Raw genomic sequence first — 14157 nt, 5'->3', positions numbered from 1 at the left:
GATCATAAAAATAATATTTTTGTATTTCGTCATATGTTTATCAGGATAAGCGCATCTGTTTCGATATATTCTGGATAAACTAATATTTTATTAGGAAATGGCCTGTCACCACATTTTTAACATGATTTTAATAAATCAGCCATACTCATTTTTCTCCGTGTACAAACGTTAGATGCGCTTCGTTTCCATTTTTCTTTCTCATTCACTAGTTTTAATAGTAAGTTGTGAGGATTTAAATGGAATTGTAAACTTTTATTAGGTGCATTCTGTATTGCACAACCGCTTTCTATACAATCCCAAATATCCCCCAACAAGGAGTGTTGAAAATATTCCTATCTCCCGTTAAATGAATTATGATTTCACCATCGGAAATAGCTGGCGAGTGTTATTGCTTATTGTAAACAGTTACTTTTGAAAGCGGATATTTGAGCGCTTCGGGTTCTCTAAAGGCAGCTCCAAGGCAGCCCAAATGAAAAACATTTGAATTCATAATTCAGATGCCGCACTAATGGAAAAGAAGGTCAAACTATTAAAACAACCATATCGTTGGTTTTATGTTTCGTGTTTCTTCTACTTGAATTGCTCCTTGGCGAGTTGGGGCCATCAGACAAGCCACTCGCCATCAATCGGGAGTTTTTTGTTTTCTGTTTCGTCATTTAAATTTGAATTTATTCATAGTGTATTTATTCATAGTAATGTTTCCGTAATAATTCTCAACGTATAACACAAGTATTCATTTTAAGTGAACACAGTACAAGAGTCCCAACTGCTTACTAATTTGCTTCAAGCCTCCAACAGTAAGTGGAAACACAAGAAATTGCGGAATTATTAATGCTACGTTAAAAAAGAAATTCTCCGTTAAGATTGCTTTTGTTTTTCAAGTGAATCCAAGTTTTTTATAAAAGATATCACCTCTAAGGCAAATACATTATTTTTCCACGAAGTTTTTTAGTTGTATTTGGCTTTCCCCGCTAAGGGATGTCATTAGCTATCCATTCTTATAATGTAAATGTATTTAAGTTAAGATGAATTTATGTATCGAAGTTGTTAAGCGAATTAGTAGGTACTAATGTAAAATTTATGTAAAAGTAAGAAGAAATGGTGTGATGATTTGAGGAGATTTTAAGACATTTTAACATCTTCTAATACATTTTATATTACAGTACCAAAAAAACAATCTAACGTTAGGCTTCTATCCTCGTATGCTAGTATTAACCAGTAAAACATATTCAAGTTAAGGGTTTGTATTCAGCCAAACGTTCATTATGTTTTGAGGAAGTCAATTTTTTTTTTCGTTTAATACCGACGTCTAATAAATATGTATAAAAAATAAACGTTTTCCAATCTTTACGATCGTTCAATTGATTATGGTAGTTTGATTCAACTTAATAATTAATTCTTAACTCACTGATTTACTTTTATCAAAATATGTCTAGAATTGAAAGTAGCAACTGGTTATTATATGACTGTAAAACCCACTCTAGGGCTTAATCATTTCTACGTACTCGGCTTTTTGCCAATCGGAATATTCTCCACTGCTGGTTTAAAGGTAAAAAAAAACGTGTGTTGTAAATTCCCGAGCGGTTGTACAAATTAGAATTTGTGGCACTTACTCGTAGGGAGTCCGTTCAGTACCCGCCCGCTGTCAAAGCAAAAACCGTCAAACTTTTTTATTTTAGAAACATGAAATGCAACTTATGGCTAAAACTTCCCGAGACTTCAACCGAGTAATTTATAACAAATATAACTTTTTGTAAATGATACGAGTGAAAAATGGTGAAGATAATCAAATGACCTCCGCTCTTATATTATTTAATTGACAAAGTCATTTGTGTGACACGTGGAGCGATTATTGTTTAATTGCATGATGCCCGCAGGGAAGTTATTTCTCGAAAAATAGACAGAAATTCGATCGTTATGTTTGATTATTCATTAAAATCCTGAAAGTGCTCACATCAAAATGATAACGACATTTTGTGGAAAATTCCATTTTATCCGGTAAGCCCTTTATGGATGTAATAATAATGTTTTATGGTTTGTTTTTGTATGCTAATCACCTGTCTAAATAAGCTCTGAGCTTTATTAATTATCCTGTTCCTAAGTATGCAGTGGCGTCACAAAAACAGCAAAACTTTCGTTTCACACGTTGTTCTTGGAAATACTGAAACAAACTTAGGTAAATTTTAAACTTGGATATCAAATAAGTTATTTTGTTATAAATAAAATGATTTATTTATTTTTATTTTTACGTGTCTTGTTCTGTTTCATGTTTCGTTTAGACTTGTTAGTATTATCTTCTAATTAAATAAAATGATTTATTTTCATAATAGTGGCCATGACCATGAAATTACTTTTTTTTACATTTAGAATTTAAAATAAATCATGTTTATTATGGTCATATATGGTGTGAGAAAAACGCTCATTAGAACATTAACTGTCGAGAATAATATAAAAAATAAACCAAATCTATTAGAAATAACTTATTTATAAAAAAAAATAATTGACAGGAAAAAGTCAATTTTTATCGCGAAAAATTTTTTTTTACAAAGTATAGTATTCATAAGTTAAAGCTTCGAATTGTGAAGTATTAATTGCATCGTGATTTTTCAAGTGTGAGGTGACTTGAATAAACACTGAAAACACTTAGGACGGGTTGTTTCGCAGAATTTGAACAATTCATCAAATTTCAACGTTCTTTTCCGGGTTCTGTGAAAGACCTATTCAAGTTCTGTTATTATATCATTATAGGCTAGTTGCTTGAAAAAACTGAAATTAAAACAGAACTTGAAAAAATCTCTCACAGAACTGGAAAATGAACGTTGAAATTTGATGAATTGTTCAAATTCTCCGAAACAACCCGTCCTTAATCTTTATTAGACCGTTGAAATACTTATGCTGTGGATTTTATGAACGAAGTCTAGTATAAATAAACATTGAAATTGATGAAAAAACAAAGCTTCTCATCACAATAGAGCCGCTTAATCTGACCGAAATAACTCCACACATTAAAAAATAAACAACTTTTGTCCTCATTTGCTTTTTTTGTACATAATTTTAAAAAGTATTTTTGTAGTAAGTTAATTTTTTATTTTTTTTATTTTATTTTCATTTTATTTGGAAAACCAACAGTTATAATTATTACAAGGTATGGTGTAGTAAGTGTCAATTATTTAACCAATAATAGGTTTTCACTTAGGTATTTTAATTTATATAATATTTATGTCAGAAAAAAAGTTACATTAGCCTTAGGGATGGGATGGGGAAGGGAGGGGTATGGGATGGATCTAGTCTGTGTAATGTGTAGCATGTACGTGTGTGTATTAATAAAAAATAAAAGTGATAATATAATTATTTATTGATTTTAGGTTTGAAATTGTGGGGTGCTGAGTTAAATAAGTCTAATTCACTGTATGAAGTATTAAAATTGTACAAAGCACGGTGAATAAAAGCATTTTGTTTTGAGTTCGTGTTACATTGAGGGATGTTTAATGTGTGATTTTGTCTGGTTTGTCTGATGGGTACTCTTAACTGAATTCTTTCTAGTAATTCCGGGCAATCTATCACAGAGGTGGCAATTTTTTGTAAAAATAGTACAAATATAGTATGGAATAGTTATCACAACCGGAGTTGACCCGAACACAGTACTCATACATATACATTGCCTACAGCTTGTTAACCACTAGAGCGATTTTTTATTTGCAAAACGTTTTGAGCAATCGCTTGCCATAATGTGCCAAATTTATAAACCTAAAAATATGGGATAAACGTTGAAATCTAGGTGGATTCATTGGCTGTAAACCGCAGTAAGCAGTTCCACATGATTTCAAATTAATAAGAGCCGGTTCATCCCGTGTGGTTTGGGGTAATAACCTGAAAAGAGTCTCACTGTCGGGAGGGTCGTGCATTTTTCAGTCGTTACCATGGTTTGGTCCAGACAATACCGAGGCTTCGCCGTCAACACGTTTCTTGGAAAATGGCCGTTCTTTCTTCGCCACCCAGCGGGCCTTCCGGCTGCAATTTGCGACTTCTGCCTGTTGGGCTACCTGTTGGAAAATGTTCTAAAACATCGGCCTCACATCATGGAAGAACTCGAGGATCGGATTCTGGAGGATTTCGCCGCTATACCTGTAGAGATGTGCCAAAAACTTCAAAAATTCCCTTCATCAATGTATCGTCTTTATGATGTCGTCTTCAGCACTTGATGCGTAAAACGGCTTGATGTACCGAATAAAATAAAATAAATCCCATTTTTGTAAGTTGCGCTGTTTTTTTATAGCCCTTAATAATCGCTCTGTCTGTTTTGCCGCACCCTGTATTAAGTTAATAATATGGTAAATGTATACATATATGACACCAATCAGTCGAGTAACAAAAGGTAAGCTTAAGCAAGACAAAAAGCTATTTCCCAGTAACACCACGCAAGGATACCACTGCAGGAGGCATGGATACACCTTTAGACTATTCTATTTCCTACGACAACGGCACGGCGACGGCAATAATTTAATTAATACGTGTGAGGAAGATGTACGACAATGACGACATTTTTCCTATGGGGGAAGCAGACACACGTACATCGTTTGTCTCATTTTCAACAGCTCTTTTCTTACACACTATTATTTGTGCTTAGGGGGATGCACTACTTCGTTTAATATTTTAAATCGAGCCGCTATCAATAACACCCCTTACGTAGATGGCGATGAGGTTTAAATTCCCGCTTAACACCATCCGCCTGTTTTGATTAATGCAAGAAAAAAACATGGCCAAAAAGTGTATTTTATTTTATTTTGTGGATGTTCAGGCATAAATATTTATTTTTTTTCCGATAATTTTATAAATAACTTAATTTGCCACATTATACAATAAAATTATAACAGAAAATGTCTTCGTAAGTAGGAGATTTTGAACTTTAAAGAAGTTTTGATAAGCCTTGTACATTATTTTTTTCTGGGCTTATAAAAAGACTTACCTAAAAATACTCGATCATTTCAAAGGCCAAGATGTATTATACTAGCAGTATTTAATTAAAGCATCTAAAACATTTCTAGGCGACCAAATTTTCAAACCAAAAACACATGATTTTGCATTACTACGTATGGCATCGCCTTAAGAAAGAGCTGCAGCATTATTGCAATAAAGAACAGAAGTATTATGTTTTATTTGTGCCGTTGTCGTAAAAATTATAAAACTACCCATTAACACAACCCTAAGTATTTGTTAACATCACCTTCGATTGCGCGACAAAGGTAAAGACGGTTCCATCTTTTGAAAATCTATTTTTTTAAACTTAACCCTTTGCACTCCTAATTTTTTTTTTAATTACCTACTACCAACTCCTTAATTAATTTACAAAAAATGGATAAAAAGTGGCCTCAATAAAAAGTTAAACAAAAAATTTTAAAATATGTAATTTTTATTACTCTTTCTTTACATAGAGTACAAAAAACATAGAAATATATAAAATTAACAACTTAATATGCCCTTATTCACTACTTACGAAATATTTGCTACTAAAAACAGTAAAAACAAATGTAAATACACAAACAGAACAAAATATTATGTGATAACAAGTGAATAGGTATAAGAATCCTTTGTTATGTGTTGGGAGAAATCCCTCAGCGCTTCCTATTGTTACGCAGGTAGACAGGCAAGTACCTACCTACTTACATGCGTCGCAACCAAATAACTGCGCAGTGCATTTACAAGGTTAAAAATAATACGATTTTAAAAATTATCTAAAAGGCGAAACTTGACGAGATATATGTATTTTGCGTATTCGGAATATTCAGAATGAGATATAAAGTGTTTAAAAAAAAGTGGGTGTGTCAAGCCTACGCAAGACAGAAGTGAAACTTCTAGTATTCCTCTCTCTCTATTTTCAAATTTAATTTATTCCTCTCTCTCTATTTTCAAATTAACCGTATGAACCACAATCAATTACGTATTTCACTCGTATTACACTCACGACGCAGTATACTAACCAAGCAGCTGATGCTTGGCGTGGCGCAGTTCGCTGGTGTCTGAGAGAGAGGAAAGAAGAGAAGAGAGAGAACGTTCGTGAGCGGCTCCCCCACCTCAACAAGCGCATATGGTGAGAGAGGGACAGTGAACGGTGAGCGGTGGTGGGGGTACCCGCATTTTCGTGTCGATCCTGACTCGGTTTTACTCCGTCCCCGAATCCATTACGCGCCTAAAGAAGTTTCACTTCAAAAAAATATATATATTTTTGCTTTATTGAAAAATGCACTTTATTTTAATATTATAAAATATTTGTAAGCTAGTCTGTCTCGGCACAGAATTTCTAGTGAGACAGGCAAAGCCAAAAAAAATATATAAACCTTTTTATATAGATGCACATAATAAATAAAAATATCACCTGAAATAATCAAAACACAAATTAAATAAAACAGTATCTCAGAAAATTGACCAAAAATAATTTCCGGTACCGGGAATCGAACCCGAGCCTCCTGGGTGAGAGCCAGGTATCCACTATGAGAGCCAGCTAGCCACTAGACCATACTGGACTTGCGAAATTGTGCGAAAATACGTTATTTAACTTGTTTAATAATTACAACGAATTTTGTACACCATTTTTCTGAACGGTGAGCGGTGGTGGGGGTATATGAATATAATATGAAATAAAAATTTATTTCATACTACTGGAGCTAAAATACAATATCAAAAATATCCTTCCTTTGAAAAATAATGATTCTCCATAAAAAAGGAGTGCACTGCCCGGGAATCGAACCCGGGTCGCAAGAATGGGAATCTTGCATGATGTGCTTCCGCATTCCTAAAATAATTGTGAAATTATAAATACATCCCGGCTGCCAAAAGTCCATATTGAAAAATTAACAATTTTATGATTTTTTTCAAGTCACTGCTTGTATTTAATAAAATGAATTCTTAAAAATATCACCTGAAATAATCAAAACACAAATTAAATAAAACAGTATCTCAGAAAATTGACCAAAAATAATTTCCGGTACCGGGAATCGAACCCGAGCCTCCTGGGTGAGAGCCAGGTATCCTAGCCACTAGACCATACTGGACTTGCGAAATTGTGCGAAAATACGTTATTTAACTTGTTTAATAATTACAACGAATTTTGTACACCATTTTTCTGAACGGTGAGCGGTGGTGGGGGTATATGAATATAATATGAAATAAAAATTTATTTCATACTACTGGAGCTAAAATACAATATCAAAAATATCCTTCCTTTGAAAAATAATGATTCTCCATAAAAAAGGAGTGCACTGCCCGGGAATCGAACCCGGGTCGCAAGAATGGGAATCTTGCATGATGTGCTTCCGCATTCCTAAAATAATTGTGAAATTATAAATACATCCCGGCTGCCAAAAGTCCATATTGAAAAATTAACAATTTTATGATTTTTTTCAAGTCACTGCTTGTATTTAATAAAATGAATTCTTAAAAATATCACCTGAAATAATCAAAACACAAATTAAATAAAACAGTATCTCAGAAAATTGACCAAAAATAATTTCCGGTACCGGGAATCGAACCCGAGCCTCCTGGGTGAGAGCCAGGTATCCTAGCCACTAGACCATACTGGACTTGCGAAATTGTGCGAAAATACGTTATTTAACTTGTTTAATAATTACAACGAATTTTGTACACCATTTTTCTGAACGGTGAGCGGTGGTGGGGGTACCCGCTTTTTCGTTTCGATCTTGACTCGGTTTTACTACGTTCCCGAAAATTCATTACGCGGCTAAAGAAGTTTCACTTCAATAAAAAAAAAGTGGGTGTGTCAAGCCTACGCAAGACAGAAGTGAAACTTCTAGTATTCCTCTCTCTCTATTTTCAAATTTAATTTATTCCTCTCTCTCTATTTTCAAATTAACCGTATGAACCACAATCAATTACGTATTTCACTCGTATTACACTCACGACGCAGTATACTAACCAAGCAGCTGATGCTTGGCGTGGCGCAGTTCGCTGGTGTCTGAGAGAGAGGAAAGAAGAGAAGAGAGAGAACGTTCGTGAGCGGCTCCCCCACCTCAACAAGCGCATATGGTGAGAGAGGGACAGTGAACGGTGAGCGGTGGTGGGGGTACCCGCATTTTCGTGTCGATCCTGACTCGGTTTTACTCCGTCCCCGAATCCATTACGCGCCTAAAGAAGTTTCACTTCAAAAAAATATATATATTTTTGCTTTATTGAAAAATGCACTTTATTTTAATATTATAAAATATTTGTAAGCTAGTCTGTCTCGGCACAGAATTTCTAGTGAGACAGGCAAAGCCAAAAAAAATATATAAACCTTTTTATATAGATGCACATAATAAATAAAAATATCACCTGAAATAATCAAAACACAAATTAAATAAAACAGTATCTCAGAAAATTGACCAAAAATAATTTCCGGTACCGGGAATCGAACCCGAGCCTCCTGGGTGAGAGCCAGGTATCCACTATGAGAGCCAGCTAGCCACTAGACCATACTGGACTTGCGAAATTGTGCGAAAATACGTTATTTAACTTGTTTAATAATTACAACGAATTTTGTACACCATTTTTCTGAACGGTGAGCGGTGGTGGGGGTATATGAATATAATATGAAATAAAAATTTATTTCATACTACTGGAGCTAAAATACAATATCAAAAATATCCTTCCTTTGAAAAATAATGATTCTCCATAAAAAAGGAGTGCACTGCCCGGGAATCGAACCCGGGTCGCAAGAATGGGAATCTTGCATGATGTGCTTCCGCATTCCTAAAATAATTGTGAAATTATAAATACATCCCGGCTGCCAAAAGTCCATATTGAAAAATTAACAATTTTATGATTTTTTTCAAGTCACTGCTTGTATTTAATAAAATGAATTCTTAAAAATATCACCTGAAATAATCAAAACACAAATTAAATAAAACAGTATCTCAGAAAATTGACCAAAAATAATTTCCGGTACCGGGAATCGAACCCGAGCCTCCTGGGTGAGAGCCAGGTATCCTAGCCACTAGACCATACTGGACTTGCGAAATTGTGCGAAAATACGTTATTTAACTTGTTTAATAATTACAACGAATTTTGTACACCATTTTTCTGAACGGTGAGCGGTGGTGGGGGTATATGAATATAATATGAAATAAAAATTTATTTCATACTACTGGAGCTAAAATACAATATCAAAAATATCCTTCCTTTGAAAAATAATGATTCTCCATAAAAAAGGAGTGCACTGCCCGGGAATCGAACCCGGGTCGCAAGAATGGGAATCTTGCATGATGTGCTTCCGCATTCCTAAAATAATTGTGAAATTATAAATACATCCCGGCTGCCAAAAGTCCATATTGAAAAATTAACAATTTTATGATTTTTTTCAAGTCACTGCTTGTATTTAATAAAATGAATTCTTAAAAATATCACCTGAAATAATCAAAACACAAATTAAATAAAACAGTATCTCAGAAAATTGACCAAAAATAATTTCCGGTACCGGGAATCGAACCCGAGCCTCCTGGGTGAGAGCCAGGTATCCTAGCCACTAGACCATACTGGACTTGCGAAATTGTGCGAAAATACGTTATTTAACTTGTTTAATAATTACAACGAATTTTGTACACCATTTTTCTGAACGGTGAGCGGTGGTGGGGGTACCCGCTTTTTCGTTTCGATCTTGACTCGGTTTTACTACGTTCCCGAAAATTCATTACGCGGCTAAAGAAGTTTCACTTCAAAAATACATTTGATAATTTAAATTATTTTTCGAAATTGCGTTACTATAATGTCGAGTATGACTCGACATAGGAGTTGGTGTAAGAAATATAATGTCGAGCCACACTCGACAAAGGAGTGGTATGAGTTAAATCTTCTAGGTATTTTATGTCATTAATTTTAATGTGTTTGGTCGTAGAAAATGATTACTATTATTTTTTAAAGTTCTGACCTTAACCGAATTTCTCCATTATTGCACAGAAAATCAGAAATCAAAGTGCGATTTGATTTCGCAGATTGCTCAAAGGATCTGAGTAGTGCACTGACCCGCAAGATTTGGGCTGAGAAATTGACGATCCAGGTTTCTATCGTAAATCATATTTTCTTCAAATACTTTTTTGCAAGTACCTTTGCGTATTTTACTGTGATGGTAGATTTTCTTACCAAGCTCAGCACTAATTTTGATTTTTTATAATAAATTGAACAACTAACGACAGTGATCATAAAGGTATTTCAAGGCTGCAAAGCTCAATGCTTAAATCACGCTGACGTAGAAGATAAAAAGTGGACGCTTTACGAAACCACATCTATACTAGCAACAGGTTTAATTGCTTAGTTAAAACAAACAGATATATATTGTAATATTTCATTATTAATGACAATATTAGCGATTCCTAAACGAAAATCTGAAACAGAAAAATCAGAAAAAGATTCAGTCACATCTAGGACTCGAACTCAGGACCCTCGTTTTGCCGGAGCACCGCGACCGCTCTACCAACTGAGCTAAGGAGGGATCTCCTTCGGTAATATTTAACTGTATCATACTTCGAATAAGAACTACCAAAATTGTCTTCATTTTCTCACCGCACAATTTTATTGGCAACTATCTTTATGTATGAACGCAAGATTCAACCCGAACTAAATGCCTAAAGTCAATAGATGTCCCAGATTAAAATTAAAATAAGATATGTTTATCTAAAGACACTGTCTAAATTGCATGATTTGACAAAAAAAATTTATTTCTTATAAAATTATTGAATAAATACGCTTTACGCTTAAAATTTTTACGTTTAAATCGACAATTTTTATGCCTTTTACCTATATTCATGGTGATAAAAGACACACTAACCCTCTTAACTAGTAAAGGTGTTAAAAATATATACAACTGATAAAAAACCGTTAATGTACCAAAAATTGTAAGGGGGTCCGATTATACACCTGTTTGGCTTGTGCTTTCCTCTCAAGTAACCAATATGTGAGAGTGGCAGATATTTTTAAAAGCACCCAAAAAACATTACAAAAGTAATATTAATAATAGTTCACATTTTGTGTACTTTAGCCTCATTGTAAATTTTAGTTTATTTGAATTATATTATCATGTTTTCCTGTTTATAATTCATTTGTAATCTTAATTCTGTGTAATTAAAGGTACTTTCAACGAAAATACATGCATTTAAAGACTGGAGACATATTATAATAAAGAATAACACAAGAAGTGCCTTCAATATAAATGTAAATGGAAACAAATGTACCATTTAGCCCAATAGCCAAGCGCTCTCTTACACTCGCCTGACATCGTAGATCTCCATCCCATTTGAATTTCGTAAACACAGTTTTGTGTTGGAAATTTTTACCTAGATTAGGTAAACATATGGATCACGAGATGGATAATTCTTTACTTGACTTGAGGGAAATGGCTAGTGGTTAAAGTCTATAGAGACAGGTCACGTTATACTTGACAGGTGATCACAATTTGATCAACATCTGAAAATAGGCGTTTCGGGGACTGTTCAGTTGTCAGAATCTAAAAACGTCTTTTATCTGGAATATTATGGCCATCAAATTTGACGGAGTTAAAAATACCCAACTTAATGCTACAAAGGAATATGATGGTGATTATAATAGCGTAGAATATTAGAAGCAGGCATATAAGGGAGGATTATTAACCCGATACTGAGAAAGAAAATGCTTTTGCATTAGTATTCACAATTCAATTGTTCCGTTTCTTTAGAAAGTCTCTATTCAACGAGGAACCTTTGCTTTGTAAATTGTAAATTTACGATCAATGAACAACAATTATCCTCAAACAATGTGCAATCGAAATTTTCTTTAATCAATCATTTTCGTTCCTGGAAAAGTTGATTGAACTTTTCATAAACACATAGAAGTTGATTGATTCCCATTGTCGCAGAATGTTATAGGATATTCTGAAAACGTAGTCTGTTTTATTTGCTTTCACCGCCTGCCTCAAATCCACTGCAAAGTCAAACAGACCTCCGATTTGCTTCTGAAATGGATTCCGAATGTCTCCTGAAACCCTGAGACAGTTAAAACTTTCTGAAGTAGCAATACGACTAAGGGAATTACTCAATAGCTTAACAAGTGAAAGAAAAAAATTCCCAATTGGATACCATGTGGTACCAATAGGTACTGTATGTAATCTATAAGTAATCATACTATACATCGACCATACATCGCGTATTTGGTCCACTGTGCATAAAGTTCACTCTGACAATATAGAACGATTTCAACACAAATTTCTAAGGTACATAAATTTTAAGCTTAACATTCCAATTGAATGCAGTAATTATGTCAGTATGATGAATGAATTGAAACTAATAAAACTGTCTGAGAAGAGAATTATGTAAGAAGTGGTTGTATTAAGTCATTAAGGCGAAGCTAAATGCCAAATCACTATTTTGATTAATCTTTATAACGAATTGGTGTACATAATGAATACCAAAAAATATGCTTTAGATAAATTGAAGGTTTTTTTATCGTTTCGCTTGAGTATAATACAAATAGAAAAACAAATTACTCAATAAAAAATATAAATGTAAACTACTAAAAATTTTTTTTTCAATAGAAATGTATGAACACGTAAAGGAAACAACTTATATATTATGCAGTATTACAGCTAACATTATCTGTGACAGTTTCACTTGATTAATTTTTTTGCTTTCTTATAAAATTATTTACAAAATAAATAAAAACCACTTTTGTGCTTGAAATCGAACGTTTCTAGACTCCGTTTGTCAAGCCATTTTAATGCCTATTACCTACAATATAAGGTATACAAAGAATATACACATTTTTAGCTTGTAGCTTCCTCTTTATAACTTGACCACTATAAAATTCCATGTACCGACTAGGAACAAAAGACCAAAATGTAAAATTCTTCTGTAATACATTCACAACCAACTATCAGACACACTCACTAACCAATAGGATGCATGTTCTAAGCAACAAGTTTGAGGGGTACTATTGAAATATTTAATAATACCATTTATAGAATTAAGCGTAATCTTTACCAGCACTTTGTTGAATCCTACAAATTGTAATAGCTTTGGTAATGTAGTTTTAGTGATTTGTATTTGTATGTAGTATTGTTCCAGTTTATATTTTATGTTATGTTACTGTTACGTTTTACTAATATTGTTTCATATTTCGTTTATTATATTTTCATTATACTTGTAATCACAGTGTTTCCCGGTATCTTTCAAAATATTGTGATTAAAGTTTATTATCTGTTTCTTATTTATTAATTTATTGGACAATTTGTTTAGCGCCGCTTTTGTGAGATATCACCTCAGGGGCGCTTTACAGTTGATGCAGGTATTACACAAATATAAATATTACAAACTTAAGTTAAATACAATGAAGTAAATGAACAGGTGGTGAAGTACAGTAACAGGTGATACGAAGATAGAAGATGGAGACTCTGCAGCAAGAATCCTAGGTGGTGAGGAAACTGGACCAGCTGCTGCAGCGAGAGTGTGCAGCGCGTCCACCAACAGTGATCTTGTTCCTGGTGATTGTGTTAGTGGTGCATTGTGCCCGCAATAAAAGGCGACGGTCGGGAAAATAAATTACCATTGGCTTAACGAACTAAGTTGTTCAATTGCTTAAAACCACCTATTCCAATAGAATAGGTGTTTATTTGTACGAACTTGAGATTTATTTATCTATTTCTACGACTAAAAAGGCTTTTACAATTATTTTAATTATATTATTTCTAGATTAATAAAATTTTGAACACTTGACCTTCAAAACAAGAGAAAAGTCACTGTCTACATCCGATTTTGAAAAACTTTTCGTAAAGTCACGCCGGGGATTTCAACTAGTAAGGTGATACATGAACTTAATTTTTAATTGAAATTTAATATTAAATCCATTTTAATTTCGTTTGACAACTCTTTTACCGATGGAAAAAATATATCATCACGGAAACACTATTCACATTGAACAATGCTGGTTACGTTTAAAGCTTTGTCTATTATTTTTCGTCATTGCCTGAAACTAAAGCTTGAGGCGCATGCGCCTAAAGCACTTCAAAAGCTTTCGCGAGTTCCCTATTTTTGGGCCGGATAAATATTTCCCCAGGTTTTCATCAACAGCGTCTTGCGAACAAATTTATTCTAACTATTTTAAACTGATTTCCCTGAAGCTTAGTAAAATAAAGTCGTGCTTCCA

General features: G+C 33.7%; 1 protein-coding gene and 4 non-coding genes across 6 annotated transcripts in view; all 5 read right to left on the bottom strand.

The window, feature by feature from the left end:
• The window catches only part of LOC149421636 (G protein-coupled receptor dmsr-1-like), a 418612-nt gene that overhangs the window by 334982 nt on the left and 69473 nt on the right, over positions 1 to 14157 (bottom strand). The gene's annotated exons all lie outside the window — the stretch shown is intronic.
• TRNAE-CUC (transfer RNA glutamic acid (anticodon CUC)) lies at positions 6978 to 7049 on the bottom strand. The gene has a single exon. It is a non-coding gene; the product is annotated as a tRNA-Glu (tRNA).
• TRNAE-CUC (transfer RNA glutamic acid (anticodon CUC)) lies at positions 7506 to 7577 on the bottom strand. Its single transcript has one exon. It is a non-coding gene; the product is annotated as a tRNA-Glu (tRNA).
• TRNAE-CUC (transfer RNA glutamic acid (anticodon CUC)) lies at positions 8930 to 9001 on the bottom strand. Its single transcript has one exon. It is a non-coding gene; the product is annotated as a tRNA-Glu (tRNA).
• On the bottom strand, positions 9458 to 9529 carry TRNAE-CUC (transfer RNA glutamic acid (anticodon CUC)). The gene has a single exon. It is a non-coding gene; the product is annotated as a tRNA-Glu (tRNA).

Source organism: Hesperophylax consimilis, chromosome 8 (genome assembly GCF_061612785.1).
Source record: "Hesperophylax consimilis isolate HC1 chromosome 8, BYU_Hcon_1.0, whole genome shotgun sequence".
Classification (NCBI taxonomy): Eukaryota; Metazoa; Arthropoda; class Insecta; order Trichoptera; family Limnephilidae; genus Hesperophylax; species Hesperophylax consimilis.
The sequence above is the reverse complement of the archived record's forward strand: the minus strand, read 5'-3'. Positions and strand labels throughout refer to the sequence as shown.